The sequence below is a fragment of the Sus scrofa genome, chromosome 8 (assembly GCF_054392235.1).
Source record: "Sus scrofa isolate SSC_HxYL_T2T_F1_AM1 chromosome 8, Sscrofa_HxYL_maternal_Yorkshire_Landrace_v2.0, whole genome shotgun sequence".
NCBI lineage: Eukaryota > Metazoa > Chordata > Mammalia > Artiodactyla > Suidae > Sus > Sus scrofa.
The window spans coordinates 47,717,760-47,734,520 of record NC_139390.1 but is presented as its reverse complement, the minus strand read 5'-3'; the positions used below and the strand labels follow the sequence as shown (position 1 = coordinate 47,734,520).

Here is a 16,761-nt window from a genome sequence, read left to right as displayed (position 1 = left end):
AGATAAGGGAATGGAAAATATATTTGAAGAAATTATTGCTGGAAACTTTCCAAATCTAAAGGATACTGGATTCAAGATACAAGAAGCACAGAGGGCCCCAAACAAACTGAACCCAAACAGACCCACACCAAGACACATCATAATAAAAATGGCAAAAGTTAGTGATAAAGAGAGGATCCTAAAGGCAGCAAGAGAAAAACAGAATGTTACCTACAAGGGAACCCCCATAAGAATATCAGCTGATTTCTCTACAGAAACACTACAGGCCAGGAGGGAATGGCAAGAGATATTTAAAGTGCTCAAAGGAAAAAATATGCAACCTAGAATACTCTATCCAGCAAGAATATCATTTAAAATAGAAGGGGAAATAAAAATTTTTCCCAACAAACAAAAACTTAAAGAATACAGCAACACAAAACCCAGGTTAAAGGAAATATTGAAAGGGCTTCTCTAAACCAAAAAGAAAGGAAGGAAAGGGAAGAAAAAAGAAAAGAAAAAAAAAAAAAAAGAAGAAGAGGAAGAACTAGGACTGAGGAAACTGCAATCAGAGAGCAGTCACTCAAATAAGCCAGCATACAGATTTAATCATGAACATGCTTCAAACAAAATAAAATTAAAAAGAAAAAAATAAAAAAGAGTCATCAAAACCATAAAATGTGGGCAAGGGATGTCAGGAGGTAAATAACCCTTTTTGTTTATATGTATGTCTCTCTTCTTAATTTTAATATAGTAATGAAGTGTTTGAACTTACAGGACCATCAGGCTAAAACACACAATTATGGGAAGGGGTTAGCATACTTAAAAAACAGGGCAACCACAAGCCAAAACCAAATATTGCATTTGCAAAAAATGAAAAAAAAAATACACTCAAGCAGATAATAACAGGAGACCATCCAACTAAAATAAAAAAAAAAAAAAAAGAAAGGAAGAATGGAGAACCATAGACTCAACTGGAACACGAGGTACAAATGGCAATAAATAATCATTTATCAATTATCACCTTAAATGTCAATGGACTGAATGCCCCAATCAAAAGACACAAAGTGGCTGAGTGGATAAAAAGGCAAAAACATTCAATATGCTGCCTACAAGAAACTCACCTTAGGACAAAAGATACATATAGATTGAAAGTGAAAGGGTGGGGAAAAATATTTCACGCCAATAGACATGACAGAAAAGCAGGAGTCGCAACGCTCATATCAGACAAAATAGACTTTAAAACAAAAGACATAAAGAAAGACAAAGAAGGACACTATTTAATGATTAAGGGATCCATCCAAGGAGAGGATGTTACTATCATCAACATATATGCCCCAAATATAGGAGCACCCAGATACATACAACAAATATTATCAGACATAAAGGGAGATATTGATGAGAATACAATCATAGTAGGAGACCTTAATACCCCCCTCACATCAATGGACAGATCCTCTAGACAGAAAACCAATAAAGCAACAGAGATCCTAAAGGAAACAATAGAAAAGTTAGACTTCATTGATATCTTCAGGACACTACATCCAAAAAAAGCAGAATACACATTCTTCTCAAATGCTCATGGAACATTCTCAAGAATCGACCACATATTGGGACACAAAGCGAATCTCAATAAATTTAGGAGCGTAGAAAATATCTCAAGTATCTTCTCTGACCACAATGGTATTAAACTAGAAATCAACCATGGGAAAAGGAAAGAGAAAAAACCTACTACATGGAGACTCAACAACATGCTACTAAAAAACAAATGGGTCAATGAGGAAATCAAGAAGGAAATTAAAAACTACCTTGAAACAAATGATAACGAAGACACAACCTCTCAAAATCTATGGGATGCTGCGAATGCAGTGCTCAGAGGGAAATTTATAGCAATCCAGGCCTTTCTCAAAAAAGAAGAAAGATCCCAAATTGACAACTTAACCCTCCACCTAAACGAATTAGAAAAAGAAGAACAAAAAAGTCCTAAAGTCAGCAGAAGGAAGGAAATTATAAAGATCAAAGAAGAAATCAATAAAATAGAGACTCAAAAAACAATAGAGAAAATTAATAAAACCAAGAGCTGGTTCTTTGAAAAGGTGAACAAAATTGACAAACCCCTGGCCAGACTCACTAAAAAGAGGAGAGAAAGAATCCAAATCACCAAAATTATAAATGAAAAAGGAGAAATCACAACGGATACAGCAGAAATACAAAAAACCATAAGAGAATACTATGAACAACTATATGGCAACAAGTTTGACAATCTGGAAGAAATGGACAATTTTCTAGAATCTTACAACCTGCCAAAACTGAATCAAGCAGAAACAGACCAACTGAACAGACCGATCACTAGAAATGAAATTGAAGAGGTCATAAAATCACTCCCTACAAATAAAAGTCCAGGACCAGATGGCTTCACAGGTGAATTTTATCAAACATATAAAGAGGAATTGGTGCCCATCCTCCTTAAACTCTTTCAAAAGGTTGAAGAAGAAGGAATACTCCCAAAGACATTCTATGAGGCCACCATCACCCTCATTCCAAAACCAGACAGAGATACCACCAAAAAAGAAAACTATCGGCCAATATCATTGATGAATATAGATGCAAAAATTCTCAACAAAATCTTAGCCAACCGAATCCAACAACATATCAAAAAAATTATACACCATGACCAGGTTGGGTTCATCCCAGGTTCACAAGGATGGTTCAACATACGCAAATCAATCAGCATCATACACCACATTAACAAAAAAAAGGTCAAAAATCATATGATCATCTCAATAGACGCAGAAAAAGCATTTGACAAAGTCCAACATCCATTCATGATCAAGACCCTTGCCAAAGTGGGTATAGAGGGAACATTCCTGAATATAATCAAAGCCACTTATGATAAACCCACAGCAAATATAATCCTCAATGGGGAAAAACTGAAAACCTTCTCACTCAAATCTGGAACAAGACAGGGATGCCCACTCTCACCACTGTTCTTCAACATAGTTTTGGAAGTCTTAGCCACAGCAATTAGACAAACAAAAGAAATAAAAGGCATCCATATAGGAGGAGAAGAGATCAAACTGTCACTGTATGCAGATGATATGATACTATACATAGAAAACCCTAAGGACTCAACCCCAAAACTACTTGAACTGATTAATAAATTCAGCAAAGTGGCAGGATATAAGATTAACATTCAGAAGTCAGTTGCATTTCTGTATACCAGCAATGAAACATTAGAAAAGGAATACAAAAATATGATACCTTTTAAAATTGTACCTCACAAAATCAAATACCTCGGAATACACCTGACCAAAGAGGTAAAGGACCTATATGCCGAGAACTATAAAACTTTAATCAAAGAAATCAAAGAAGATGTAAAGAAATGGAAAGATATTCCATGTTCCTGGATTGGAAAAATCAATATTGTGAAAATGGCCATATTACCCAAAGCAATCTACAGATTCAGTGCAATCCCTATCAAATTACCCATGACATTTTTCACAGAACTAGAACAAACAATCCAAACATTTATATGGAACAACAAAAGACCCAGAATCGCCAAAGCAATCCTGAGAAACAAAAACCAAGCAGGAGGCATAACTCTCCCAGACTTCAAGAAATACTACAAAGCCACAGTCATCAAAACAGTGTGGTACTGGTATCAAAACAGACAGACAGACCAATGGAACAGAACAGAGAATCCGGAAATAAACCCTGACACCTATGGTCAATTAATCTTTGACAAGGGAGGCAAGAACATAAAATGGGAAAAGGAAAGTCTATTCAGCAAGCATTGCTGGGAAACCTGGACAGCAGCATGCAAAGCAATGAAATAGAACACACCCTCACACCATGCACAAAAATAATCTCCAAATGGCTGAAAGACTTAAATATATGACAGGACACCATCAAACTCCTAGAAGAAAACATAGGCAAAACACTCTCTGACATCAACATCATGAATATTTTCTCAGGGCAGTCTCCCAAAGCAATAGAAATTAGAGCAAAAATAAACCCATGGGACCTCATCAAACTGAAAAGCTTTTGCACAGCAAAGGAAACCCAAAAGAAAACAAAAAGACAACTTACAGAATGGGAGAAAATAGTTTCAAATGATGCAACTGACAAGGGCTTAATCTCTAGAATATATAAGCAACTTATACAACTCAACAGCAAAAAAACCAATCAATCAATGGAAAAATGGGCAAAAGACCTGAATAGACATTTCTCCAAAGAAGATATACAGATGGCCCACAAACACATGAAAAAATGCTCAACATCGCTGATTAGAAGAGAAATGCAAATCAAAACTACCATGAGATACCACCTCACACCAGGCAAAATGGCCATCATTAATAAATCGACAAATAACAAGCGCTGGAGGGGTTGTGGAGAAAAGGGAACCCTCCTGCACTGTTGGTGGGAATGTAAACTGGTACAGCCACTATGGAGAACAGTTTGGAGATACCTTAGAAATCTATACATAGAACTTCCATATGACCCTGCAATCCCACTCTTGGGCATCTATCCGGACAAAGCTCTACTTAAAAGAGACACCTGTACCCGCATGTTCATTGCAGCACTATTCACAATAGCCAGGACATGGAAACAACCCAAATGTCCATCGACAGATGATTGGATTTGGAAGATGTGGTATATATACACAATGGAATACTACTCAGCCATAAAAAAGGATGACATAATGCCATTTGCAGCAACATGGATGGAACTAGAGAATCTCATACTGAGTGAAATAAGCCAGAAAGACAAAGACAAATACCATATGATATCACTTATAACTGGAATCTAATATCCAGCACAAATGAACATCTCCTCAGAAAAGAAAATCATGGACTTGGAGAAGAGACTTGTGGTTGCCTGATGGGAGGGGGAGGGAGTGGGAGGATCGGGAGCTTGGGCTTATCAGACACAACCTAGAATAGATTTACAAGGAGATCCTGCTGAATAGCATTGAGAACTATGTCTAGATACTCATGTCGCAACAGAAGAAAGGGTGGGGGAAAAAACTGTAACTGCAATGTATACATATAAGGATAACCTGACCCCCTTGCTGTACAGTGGGAAAATAAAAAAAAAAAAATTAAAAAAAAAAAAAAAACTTCCAACAAACAAGAGCCCTGGACTGGATGGCTTCACAGGTGAATTCTATCAAACATTTAGAGAAGAGTTAACACATATCCTTCTGAAACTATTCCAAAAAAGTGCAGATGAAAGAACACTCCCAAACACATTCTATGAGGCCACCATCACGCTGATATCAAAACCAGACAAAGATACCACAAAAAAAGAAAATTACAGGCCAATTTCACTGATGAACATCAATGCAAAAATCTTCAACAAAATACTAGCAAACCAGGAGTTCCCATTGTGGCACAGGGGAAAAGAATCTAACAAGGAACCATGAGGTTGCAAGTTCATACCCTGGCCTCCTTTAGTGGGTTAAGGATCTGGCGTTGCTGTGAGTTGTGGTGTAGGTTGCAGATATACATGCAGGCTCAGATCTGGCATTGCTGTGGCTGTGGCATAGGCCAGTAGCTGTAGCTCTGATTCGGCCACTAGCCTGGAAACCTCCATATGCGGTGGGTGTAGCCCTAAAAAGACAAAAGACAAAAAAAAAAAAAAATACTAGCAAACTGAATCCAAAAATACATTAAAAGGATTATACATCATGATCAAGTGGGATTTATCCCAGGGAAGCAAGGATTCTTCAATATCCTCAAATCAATCAGTGTGATACACCACATTAACAAACTGAAGAATAAAAACCATATGATCTTCTCAATAGATACAGAAAAAACCTTTGACAAAATCCAACACCTATTTCTGATAAAAACTCTTCAGAAAGTGGGAATAGAAGGAAACTACCTTAACATAATAAAGGTCATATATAACAAACCCAGAGCTAATAGCATTCTCAATGATGAAAAGCTGAAAGAATTCCTGTAGGGATCAGGAACAAGACAAAGATGTCTGCTCTTGCCACTACTATTCAACATAGTTTGGAAGTCCTTGCCATAGCAATCAGAGAAGAAAAAGAAATAAAAGGAATCCAAATTGAAAAGGAAGAAATAAAACTATCACTATTTGCAGATGATATACTATATATAGAAAATCCTAAAGACAGTACCAGAAAACTGCTAAGAGCTTATCAATGAATTTGCCAAAGTCACAGGATACAAAATTAATACACAGAAATCAACTGCATTTCTATATACTAACAATGAATGATCAGAAAGAGAAATTAGGGAAATTATCCCATTTACCATCACATCAAAAAGAATAAAGTACTTAAGAATAAACCTACCTAAAGAGACAAAAGACTTGCACTCTGAAAACTATAAGACACTGATGACAGAAATCAAAGATGACACAAACAGATAGAAAGACATACCCTGCTCTTGGATTGGAAGAATCAATATTATCAAAATGACTATACTACCCAAGGCAATTTACAGATTCAATGCAATCCCTATCAAATTACCAAGGACATTTTTCACAGAACTCGAACAAACTATTTTAAAGTTTGTTTGGAAGCACCAAAGACCCAGAATAGCCAAAACCATCCTGAGAAAGAAAAATGGAGCTGGAGGAATCAGGCTCCCTGATTTCAGACTATACTACTACAAAGCTACAGTCATCAAAATCAATGTTACTGGCAGAAAGACAGAAAAATAGATCAGTGGAACAGGATAGAAAGTCCAGAATTAAACCCATGCCCCACAGTAAACTAATCTATGACAAAGGAGGCCAGAATATACAATGGAGAAAAGACAGCCCCTTCAATAAGTGGTGCTGGGAAAACTGGGCAGCCACATAGAAAAGAATGAAATTAGAACACTTCTGAACACCATACACAAAAATAAACTTGTAATGGATTAAAGACCTAAATATATAGGTTTTATACTATAAAACTCTTAGAGGAAAACATAGGCTGAACACTGTCTGACATAAACCACTGCAACATCTTCTAAAAACAAAAATGAAGAAAGGGTACTTAAAAGTTTCTGCATAGCAAAGGAAAACCTAAACAAAATGAAAAGGCAACCCACAGAATGGGAGAAAATATTTGCAAATGAAGCGATTGACAAAGGCTTAATCTCCAAAATTTATAAACACATTCTGCAGCTCAATACCAAAAAAACCAAACATCCCTATCAAAAAATGTGCAGAAAATCTAAATAGACAATTCTCCAAAGAAGATACATAGATGGCCAAAAAAAACACATGAAAAGATGTTCAACATCACTAATTATTAAGAAGTGCAAATCAAAACCACTATGAGGTACCATTTTACACTGGCCAGAATCAAAAAGTCTACAAACAATAAATGCTAGAGAGGGTGTGGCAAAAAGGGAACCCTCCTGCACTGTTGGTGGAAATGTAAATTGGTATAAGCACTGTGGAAAACAGTATGGAGATTCCTCAGAAAACTAAAAATAGAATTACCAGCAATCTCACTCCTGAGTACCTATCCAGAGAAAACTGACTCGAAAAGACACATGTATTCCAATATTCATTGAAGCACCGTATGCAATAGCCAAGACATGGAAACAACCCAAATGTCCATCAACAGAGGAGTGGATAAAGAAGATGTGGTACCTATACACAATGGAATAATACTCAGCCATTAAAAGGAAAGAATTAATGGCATTTGCAGCAACATGGATGGACCTAGAAATTATCATGCTAAGTGAAGTCAGTCAGACAGTGAAATACCAACATCATATGCTATCAGTTACATGTGGAATCTAAAAAAAGGACACGATGACCTTCTTTGCTGAACAGATACTGACTCAAAGATTTTGAAAAATTTGTTGTTTCCAAATGAGACAGGCTGGGGGGTGGGGGGATGGGTTTGGGGTTTGGGATGGAAATGCTACAAAATTGCGTTGTGATGATCATTGTATAACTATAAATATAAGAAAATTCATTGAGTAATTAAAACAATAAAATAAAATAAAGACTATAACAAGAGACAAAGAAGAACATTACATAAAGGGATCAATACAAGAAGATATTGGGTGAAAATATATGTGTACCCAATATAGGAGTACATAAATAAGGGAATAAAACTTACATCAATGGACAGATCATCCAGGCAGAAAATCAATACGAAAACATGCTCAATATATTAAATATATATATAATCCATATTTTCTAACATGTTATTTAAAAAACACATATGTGTGTGTATGTGTGTACACATATATATATATATAGATAGATACATTGATAGATATAAACCATTCCATCCAAAAGCAGCACAATGCACATTCTTTTTAAGTGCAAATGAAACATTCTCTAGAAAAAAATCACATGCTGGGCCACAAAATAAGTCATATTAAATTTAAAAAAAAAAACCCTGAAATCATATCAAGCACCTTTTCCACCCATATTGTTCTGAGATTAGAAGTCAACTACAAGAAAAAACTGCCAAAAACACAAACACCTGGAGGCTAAACAATATGTTACTAAATAACAAGTAGGTCACTGAAGAAACTAAAACGGAAAAAAAAAAAAAAAAAAAAAAAAACTGGAAACAAATGAAAATGAAAACACAGTCATCCAAAATTGATGGGATGCAGCAAAAGAAGTTCTGAAAGGGAAGTTTGTAGCAACACAAGTGAGCTCAGGAAACAAGAAAAATCTCAAAAAAAAAAATCTCATTTAAAGTTGAGGGAACTAGGAAAAGAATTAACAAACAAATCCCCAAATTAGTAGAAGGAAATAAATAATAAATATCAGAGCAGAAATAAATAAAAGAGACTAAAAAAACCCAATTAAATTAAGATTTGATCACTGAAATTAAGAGCTTATTCTTTGGAAAGAAAATTGATAAATAAACCTTTAGCCAGATTCATCAAGAAAAAAAGAGAAATTCCAAATAAATTAACCATAAATGAAAGAGCAGTTATAAGTGACATCACAGAAAGACAAAGGATCGTGAAAGATTACTGCAATTATACATCAATAAAATAACCTAGGAGAAATACAAATTCCAAGAGATGTATAATCTTCCAAGATTGAATCAAGAATAAACAGAAAATATGAACAGATAAATTACCAAAATGAAATTCACTCAGTTAAAAAACAAAAAACAAACTCCTAACAAACAAAAAACCAGGGCTATATGGTTTTATTGGTGATTCTACCAAACATCTAAAAAGAATTAATGCCTATTCTTTTCAAACTGTTCCAAAAAACTGAATGAAAAGGAATACTTCCATACTAATTCTGAGACCAAGATCACAAAAAAAGAAAATTATAGGCTAATGTCCCTGATGAACACAGATGCAAAAATATTCAACAACATATTAACAACCAGAATTCAACAATACATAAAATGGATCAAACATTATGATAAAGTAGGATTTATTCCAGTGATGCAAGGATATTTTAATATCTGCCTTTTCAATCAGAAAAACATCGCATAAACTGAAAAATAAAACCCATATAACCATCTTAATAGATGAAGGAAAAAGCTGTTGACAAAATTCAATATTCATTTATGATAAAAAAAAAAAAAAAACTTTCAGCAGGAGTTCCCACTATGGCTTAGAGTGTAAGCAGGTTATGAACCCAACTAGTATCCACGAGGATGCAGGTTCAATCCCTGGCCTCACTCGGTGGGTTAAGGATTCAGTGTTGCCATGAGCTTGGTATAGGTTGCAGACTTGGCTCAGATCCCGTGTTGCTGTGGCTGTGGTGGAGGCCAGCAGCTGCATCTTTGATTTGACCCCTAGCCTGGGAACTTCCACATGTCACAAGTGCAGCCCTAAAAAGCAAGAAACAAACAAACAGAACACAGAAAACAAAAACTTTTAACAAAATGGATATAGAAGAAACATATCTCAACATAATAAAGGCCATCAATGAAAACCCCACAGCTAACGTCATACTCAATGATGAAAACCTGAAAGCATTTCCTCTAAGACCAGGAAAAAGACATGGATACCCACTCTCACAATTTTTATTCAATACAGTATTAGAAGTCCTACCATAGCAATGTGAGAAAAAAAAGAAAGAAATAAAAGGAATCCAAATTGGAAAGGGAGAAGTAAAACTGTCACTATTTGCAGATGACATGATACTATAGATAGAAAAATCCTCAAGATGTACCAAAAACCCATTAGAATGAGTAAATGCATTCAGTAAAGTTGGAGGATAGAAAATTAATATACAGAAATCTGCTGCTTTTCTGTACACTAATAACTATGAAAGAAATTCAGAAAACATTAGCATCAAAAAGAATAAAATATCAAGAAATAAATTTATCCAAGGAGGTAAAGATCTGTACTTGGAAAACTGTAAGACACTGATGAAAGAAATTGAAGATGACACAAATGGAAAAATATCCCATCCTCATGGATCAGAAGAATTAATAGTTGAAATGACCATACTCTCAACGCAGTCTACAGATGCCATGCAATTTCTGTCAAAACACAAAAGGCATTTTTTTACAGAACTAAAACAAACAATTCTAAAATTTGCATGAGGAGTTCCTGTTGTGGCCCAGTGACAACATATTTGACTAGTATCCATGAGGATGCAGGTTCAATCCCTGGCCTTACTCAGTGGATTGGGGGTCTGGCATTGCCATGAGGTGTGGTGTAGGTTGCAGATGTGGCTTGGATCCCATGTTGCTGTGGCTGTGGCCTAGGCTGGCAGCTGCAGCTCTGATTCCAGCCCTAGCCTGGGAACTTTCATATGCTGCAAATGCAGCTCTAAAAAGAAAAAAAAAAAAATTATGGAAACACTAAAGACCTAAAATAGCCAAAACAACTTGAGAAAGAAAAACAAAGTATCAAGCTTCCTGATTTCATACCATATAGTAATGGAAACAGTATGGTACTAGCACAAAAACAGATACATAGATCAGTGAAACAGAATTAAGAGCCCAGAATAAACCCATGCATATACAGTCAGTTAATCTGTGACAAAGGAGGCAAGAATATATAATAAGGAAAAGGAAGCCTCTTCAATAAATGGTGCTGGGAAAACTGGACAGCTACATGCAAAATAATCAAACTGAACCACTTTCTTACACAGTATACAAAAATAAACTCAAAATGGATTAAAGACTTCCATGTAAGGTCTGAAACCATAAAACTCCAAGAAAACACTGGCAGTACACTCTTTAATACTTGCCTTAGCAATATTTTCTTTTTTCGAATCTGTGTCTCTTCAGAGAAGGAAAAAAAAAAGCAAAAATAAAAAAGCAAATGAGACCACATCTAATTAAAAAGCTTTTGCATGGTTTTGGAAATTATCAATGAAATGAAAAAGCTACCTACTAAATTGGAAACCATATTTGCAATTTATACATCCAATGAGGTTAATATACAACATGTATGTATGAAGAACTTATAAAACTCAATATCAGAAACTCAAATAACCTAATTTAAAAATGGGCTGAGGGAGTTCCTGTCGTGGCACAGTGGTTGACGAATCCGACTAGGAACCATGAGGTTGCGGGTTCGGTCCCTGCCCTTGCTCAGTGGGTTAATGATCCGGCGTTGCCGTGAGCTGTGGTGTAGGTTGCAGATGCGGCTCGGATCCCACGTTGCTGTGGCTTTGGCGTAGGCTGGTGGCTACAGCTCTGATTGGATCCCTGGCCTGGGAACCTCCATATGCCACAGGAGTGGCCCAAGAAATGGCAAAAAGACAAAAAAAAAAAAAAGGGCTGAGCACCTAAAACCGACATTTTTCCAAAGACAGCCAACAGACACATGAAAAGACGCTTAACATCACTAATCATCAGGGAAATGAAATCAAAACCACAATAAGATAGCACGTCACACCTGTGAGAATGGCCACATTCAGAAGGTCTATAAAGGATAAATATTGGCAAGGATTTGGAGAAAAGGGAAGCCTCACATACTGTTGGTGGGAATGTAAATTGGTGCAGCCACTATGAGAAACAGTATGGAGGCTCCTCAAAAAATAAAAATTGAACTACCATATCATCCATTTCATCCAGAAAATCCAATTCTTGGTATCTTTTTGAAGAAAACTAAAACATTCAAAAAGATACATGCACATCTCTATCCACTGCAGCATTATATACAACAGTCAAGGTATGGAAGCAACAGAGGCATGAATAAAGAAGATGTGGTACATATATACAATGTAACATAACTCAGCCATAAAAATAAGGACTTCTTTTTTCTTGTAATTTGTGACAACATGGATGGACCTAGAAGGTATTATGTTAAGTGTAATAAATCATATGGAGAAAGACAGATACCATATGATCATATGATTTCACTTATATGGGGAATCTAAAAAAAACAAAAACAAAAACAAAAAACAAACAAAAAAGGAACAAACATAACAGAAGAACAAACTTACAGATCTGGAAAATGAATAGGTGGTTACGAGAGGTGATAGAGTTGGAGGCTGAGTAAAATAGGTGAAGGGGTTGAAGTACAAACTTCCAGTTATAAAATAAATGAGTTGCAGGGATGAAGATGAAATGAACAGTATGGAGAAAATTGTTAATTACATTGTAACAACTTTTTTTTCTTTCTACAGCTGCACGTGTGGCATATGGAAGTTCCTGGGCTAGGGATGGAATCAGAGCTGTAGTTGCAGGCCTATGCCACAGCCAAGGCAACACTGGATCCAGGCCGCATCTGCCACCTACACTGCAGCTTGATGCAACACTTGATCCTTAACCCAATGAGCAAAGCCAGGGATCAGACCCACATCCTCAGGGATACTGTGTCAGGTTCTTAACGCTGAGCCACAATGGGAACTCCTGTAATAACTTTATATGGAATCAGATGATACTAGACTTATTATGATCAATTTGCAATGTATAGAAATATCAAATCACCGTGTTGTGCCCCTGGAAATAATAGAGTGATTGATGTCAACTATACCTCAATTGGAAAACAATACATAGATACTGGGAAGAAATGTGTCAAAATGCTAAAGATAGTTATCTCTGGATAACTGGAGGGTGAGGATTATGGGTGACAGTATATTTTTACTTTATGCTTTTGTGTATTTCTAGTAGTCTGCAATGGACATGTATTGCTTGTAAAATGAGAAATAAAACAATGAATGTCATTAAAAATGAAAAAAAAAAAAAAAACCTGAATCTCTTAAATCCTTTTAAGATTGTTTCCTTTTTTTTTTTTTTTTTTTTTAAGGGCTGTACCTATGGCATAAGGAAGTTACCAGGCTAGGGGTCAAGTCAGAGCTATAGCCGGCCTATACCACAGCCACAGTAACAACAGATCTGAGCCTCATCTGCGATACACCGCAGCTTATGGCAACATGGGATCCTTGACCCACTGAGCAAGGCCAGGGATTGAACCTACATCCTCATGGAAACTAGTCAGACTAGTTTCCACTGGGCCACAACAGGAACTCCCAAGATTACGGTTCTTAACAAATACCTTCAGAACTCTTTTTTTTCCAAAGTTCAAGGTCAGCAGTTGTGTCTTGCACAACAGTATCAGCCAGCCAGCAGAAAAAGGAAAATAGCTAGTCAGCTATCTGTGCAAACTGGTAACCACTAGTCACATCCAGATAACTAAGTTTTCATTAAAATTACTTAAAATTAGTCAAAGAAAAAATTCAGTTTCTTAGCTAAGTTAATTACATCTCAAATGCTCAATGGCCATGACAGGTAGACTATTTCCATCACTGCATGCAGAAAGTTCTATTGGACAACATTGTTAAGCTTATAAAAATTCTCAATTTCATAGGGAAAAAAAGGACCAAAACCCAAATGGCCAATTACCAGACATTTTTCATAACAGGTGGGAATGACTATTGACTATAATTCACCTTTTTAATTGTATGTGAGAAAAAATGATACAAAGAATCATTTTTATCGCAGGAGGCAACTCAAGTTGTGCCACAATACCATTTTGACATTGCATTTTGCACACTATCCTTTTGGTTCATTTACGTCTCTATATAAATCCTCTGGAATGGAATTTAAAATAATCATGTCTCTTTTTCCTCCGAAGTTTAATAATACAGTGGTAACTTCCTGTAGCTATGTATTGAATCAAGTATATCTGAAATCGCCTTTCCTTATTATTTTAATTTACAATGATTAATATTTACTTTTAAGGTGTTTCTCATTTTCTCATGTATTGTTCCTTATGTGTTCTTTGTAGAGGATATTAAATATACAACTACCTACACTATATCTTCATTGGGATTATGTGAAGATAGTTTAACCCTAAACAGGAATAACTTCATAACTGATCAGTAAATTTTAGTAAAATGTATTTGAAATTGTGTGTGCTTTCTTAAAACAAAGCACAATACAATGCTAGTAAGACAGTACCTTCCACCGGACAGCAGTTGAGGAAGAGATACTGAGACAGATTTAAACACCCACACAGTAAGAAGACTACAGTAAAAATAATACATAATAGTTTTACTGGTCCCTGCAGAGATAGCTTTAGCCCTTGGGCATCCATTAATGGTTTACATAGGTTTTGCTCAAGGGTTAAGATATCAAAGTTGCAATGGGTCAGAGGGGCAAGAAGACTCTGGGAAGAATATGGCTGGACTAAAGTCACATGATTAGGTTCAGCTAAGAAACTAATTTTTGTTTCCATTTTAACTAAAATCAGCTAAGCGAAAGAAAACCTTTATAAGCACATTGCTAAAAGAATGCCTAAGGTGAAAAAATGGAAATGCTAGTGAAGAGATGGCTCTATTGAAGAATATGGATAGCCCTAAACGTCTCAGATTTCCTTGAAAGAATAATCTCTTGTGCTAACCAGAAAGCAAAAACTGCATTTTGAATGCTGAACAAACATTAACCAGTGTTAGCTATTACCTGCAGATAAATGAAATTTATTGCATGTACCCCTGGAACATTCAGAAAGCACGAGATCTAATTTCAACACCAGTTGGCAATGTTTACTATTTTTAAGAGTTTACTTCTTTCTAAATTGATGAAAATTTTGTGAAAAAGAAAAAAAAATCATTCTGGCGCATGATTCCCAATTCTTTCTAATGCAAACATGTCAAGTTAACAAGGCTCAAATTACTATAAAATAATGTTTACCTTAATACACTTTAAAATAATTTGTGTATGTCTATTTTAAGTACCTACTGATATATTGTTAAACTATATTCATTCATTTTTGTTCTGGTGCCTTTGTTTCATTGATTAGTACTTTCCTTCTAAATCTCTCCTAGCAATTTAAACTTCACTGCAGATCTTTTTTGTTAGTGCTTGGTATGTCCTGATCAATACTGCTTGTTCCACTTCAAGGAAGATTTTTCCTCAAGTCTGGCATGCTCTGCGGGTATCTTGGCTAAAACTAGCAGCGACGAATTTACTTTTTCTGAGCCTTGATTTTTTTCTTTTAATCACGAGAACGTTTTGAAAACTCATTGAACATTTCCCTCTAAAACTGCTGTATTTTCTTGAGTTGTCTTACTCACTGTGCTCCCTGGGGGCTGGCGGCTGAACTTCCCTCTGTCTCTGAATTCGCTTAGTCGCGTCCTCCACGTTGGCGCCGAGACTACACCCGCCTTATTCCCTCTGCCGCCCGGCTCCTGGCCGGCATTAATTTCCCGCGGGACAGTTAACTGTGTACCGGGCAGGAAGAGAGCCTGAGACTCCAGCACCCACGACCCAGATGTCCCGTCCCAGGTGGCCTGGCCAGCCTTTCCTTCCCGCGGAAAGGAAGCTGGCTCAGAAAGAAGAAGGGCTTAGCCAAGGAGACCATGGACCTTGCTCCCGGAGGTAGGTCAGGAAACACCTTCCTTGCACTGCCCGGCAGTGCGGGATCACGTGACTTGTGTGGCTTTGCTGTGAAGTCATCAGGCCCTGTCAATCAACCAGCCAACTAGAAAGGCTTTTGTGTATTTTAAGAGGTGATTGTTTAGGGAACTCTGAGCGTGTCACCCTCTCCCCATGTCCCAGAACTTGGTATGATTTGTACTATTTATGGATCGAACAGAAAGCCAAAGAATTTCACACAACTGGTTAAAATCATCTAAAGCTGAATTTTTGTTTTTTCACCGCACGTTAAGAAATTCATCTGAACCACTAATGTTACTAATATCTTTTGTGATACCACAAGATTTCACTTGTAATAATGAGAGATGACAAGTATGAAGAATGAACGCCCCTGATCATTTATCTGTACATTTACCTGATATATTCCTAGCGCCATGTGAGTCCAGGTCTTCTAAGGCTCTCAGGCTTGACTGCATATTTCAGCCTGTAGGGAGATTTTCTATTTCATTTCATTTTTAAAATACTAATACCTGGAATTTCCCGTCGTGGCTCTGTGCTAACATACTTACTGGTATCCATGAAGACAGCTATATTCCTGGACACACTCAGTGAGATTAGCGCTTTTGTGAGCTGCCCTGCAGGTCGCAGACAGGGCTTGGGTCTGGCATTGCTGTGGCTATACCTGCGGCATAGGCCAGTGGCTTACAGTTCTGATTTGACCCCTAGCCTGGGAACTTCCATATGCCTTGGGTGTGCCCCTAAAAAGACAGAAAATAAAAAATTTTTAAAAATTAAAAAAATACTAACACCTGGATCCCACACCATAGCAATTGAAATAGAATCTCTAGGGGGTGTGGCTGAGACACATTTTCTTTTAAAACCTCCTCTGGGGGTGATTCTATCATGAAACCAGGATTAAGAATTTCTTTCTAGAACAATAGTTATGAAATTTTATTTCTGAGAAGCATTACCTGTAGAATGAATGGGTCAAGAAGCAGATTCCTGTTATCTTGATTTAGATTTTGAGGAACATGGTT

The 16,761-nt window shown here is 36.5% G+C and overlaps 1 protein-coding gene across 15 annotated transcripts in view; it reads right to left on the bottom strand.

The window, feature by feature from the left end:
- Positions 1–15,748, bottom strand: part of TMEM144 (transmembrane protein 144) — a 68,736-nt gene extending 52,988 nt beyond the window's left edge. For 7 of the 15 annotated variants that reach the window (XR_014812515.1, XR_014812516.1, XR_014812517.1 and 4 more), the window contains exon 1: positions 15,424–15,748. The gene's annotated coding sequence lies outside the window, so the exon portion shown is untranslated. Of the gene's footprint in view, positions 1–11,145; positions 11,180–15,419 lie in introns of all 15 variants that reach the window. The other 8 variants (XR_014812518.1, XR_014812519.1, XM_021101288.2 and 5 more) reach the window with 2 other exon arrangements.
- Positions 15,749–16,761: the final 1,013 nt, after the last annotated feature.